Raw genomic sequence first — 2,423 nt, 5'->3', positions numbered from 1 at the left:
CACTGCCCACCAGGGGGAAGCTCTTGTGTCCTGTATTGAGCATCTGCCCCCTGGTGGTCAGTGAATGTCATAGTGACCGGTCGACCGGGCATTTGGTCATTTTGTCGCTTTTATATATATACTAGAGGCCCGGAGCACGAAATTTGTGCGGGGGGGGGATAAAGGGGTGGGGGTGCCCTCAGTCCGGCCTGCACCCTCTCCAATCAGGGACCTCTGTAAGGATGTCCAACTGCCTACTACCTGATCGCCCCTGCTCCCTCCAAACTCCAGCCCCCCACAGTCCTGATCACCCCCAACTGACCCCCACTGATGTCCTGCTCGCCCCCAACTGGCTACCCTGCTGGTCTGCTCACCCCCAACGTCCCCCCCCCCGACAATTGGCCTGATCACCCATAACTGCCATTCCATCTGGCCTGATCACCCACAACTGCCCTCCCCTCTAGGCCTCTAACCGCATCTACCTCAGCCCTGCCAACATGGCTTTGTCCAGAAGAACTCCTGGAAGGTCCCCTGGAAGGTCTCCCAGTCTAGTTATCATATTACCCTTTTATTAGTATAGATAGAGGCCTGATGCATGGGTAGGGGCAGGCTGGCTTGCCCAGATCAGGGTTGGGGTTCCCTTGGGGCATGGGGGTGCCTGGGTGAGGGGCCTGTGGTGGTTCGCAGGCTGGCCACACCCCCTTAAGGGTGGGGGTTTGTGGGTGCCTGGCCAGCCTGGGTGAGAGGCTGATGGCTGTTTGCAGGCTGGCCAGGCCCCCCAGCGGGGACTCTTACTCCATGTGGGTGTGGCCAGCCTTGGTAAGGGGCTGAGGGCCATTTTCAGGCTGACCAGAGCCCCTTCAGGGTGTGGGGGGGCCTGCTGGGGTGCCTGGCCAGCCTCGGTGAGGGGCTGAGGGCCATTTGCAGGCTGGCCATGATCCCCGGCGACCCAGGCCCCCAGCCACTCCTTGAGCAGAGGCCAGGGCTGGCTGGAAGCTTGGCTTCCTCGGTCACCAGGGGCAACCCAAGCCTCCAGCTCTGTGGCTGCCACCATCTTTGTTGGGTTAATTTGCATACTCACTCTGATTGGCTGGTGGGCATAACAGAGGGATGGTCAATTTGCATGTTTCCCTTTTATTAGTGTAGATATGGAGCAACATGGAATTGATAATTATGAAAAATAAATTAGCATGCATCATTGAAGGTATTTTAGTGAATGTATTTTTAGGGGAAGAAGGTCTAGAAAGAGGAGTTAAGGATTATAGTCCATATGATAAACTCACCTAAATTTCAAAGCCTGGCCTAGGATTGAAATTCTAGAGAATTACATTTTACCTCTTATTAATCTTGCCAGTAAACAAGAAACCCACCTACTAATGTTATAAAACCCTCAAATACACTGTTTCCTATAAAATTTAAATTTTCAACTATCTTTTAGAGTGGTTAAGAAAAAATATTTTATACCTATCTCCAATTTTACCATTTTCAGTGCTTTCATATGCTTTATGTAGATCCATACCATTTTCTTTCACTAATTTTGGAGATTCTTGGCCATTAACTCCACTATTCTTATCTGTTTTGGATGCTAATCATAACTATATTAGACTCTTCAATATTGTTCCATAGCTGTCTGTGCCTCAGAGGCATTTCTCCAGTTGCAGGCTTCTGTTACCTTGTGCTTAGTATATGGCCTGAGATACAAGAGTATTTTTCTGTGTTTTCACTCCACTCTCAGCTTTCAGTGGTCCCTGAATGTCTGTGCCACAGAGAGGGCATTTTCTTGTTCTTCACTTAAAGACTGGTCTCATGGTAGTGCAGCAAGGAAGATCTCAGTTCTGTTTGCTCAACTTCAGTATTATGCAGGCCTGTGTGGAGACTTGAATATGGGGCCTTTTTTTTTTTCAATTACAGTTTACATTCAATATTATTTTGTACTAGTGACCCGGTGTATGGATTCATGCTCATTAACAGGAAATTAATTAAAGGTAGCCAGTGGGGCAGGACTGGGCAAGATGGGCCAGACACGCCCTGGAGATAACTGCCCGCAGTCCCTTCCCAGCATCTGTGGAATGAGTGGGGTCCCTCCGGCAGGTGGGGTCCCTTCACCTGGCCTGCGGGGATCAGGCTGAAACTGGCTCTCTGACATCACCCTGAGGGGTCCTGGAGTGTGAGAGGGCACTATGCAAAGTTGCTGTTGTACAGGGTGTGGAATGCAAATGCAAGTGTGCAGTAAACCAGATTTGGGACGGACAGTGCCCCAGCAACAACATAATCCATGGCCAAAGTAGAATCGCGTGGCCCTGTGCGGAATTGGGCTCCCTCCTCTCTGGTTTTGGGGTGTGTCACCTCAGAACTGTTGCTGCCAAGTCACTGCAGCTCGTCAGCTCGTGTTGAGTTTCTGCCCCCTGGTGGTCAGTGCACGTCATAGAGACTGACCAACTGGC

The sequence above is a fragment of the Myotis davidii genome, unplaced genomic scaffold (genome assembly GCF_000327345.1).
Source record: "Myotis davidii unplaced genomic scaffold, ASM32734v1 scaffold319, whole genome shotgun sequence".
In the NCBI taxonomy this organism is placed as follows: Eukaryota; Metazoa; Chordata; class Mammalia; order Chiroptera; family Vespertilionidae; genus Myotis; species Myotis davidii.
This window is presented reverse-complemented; position numbering follows the sequence as displayed.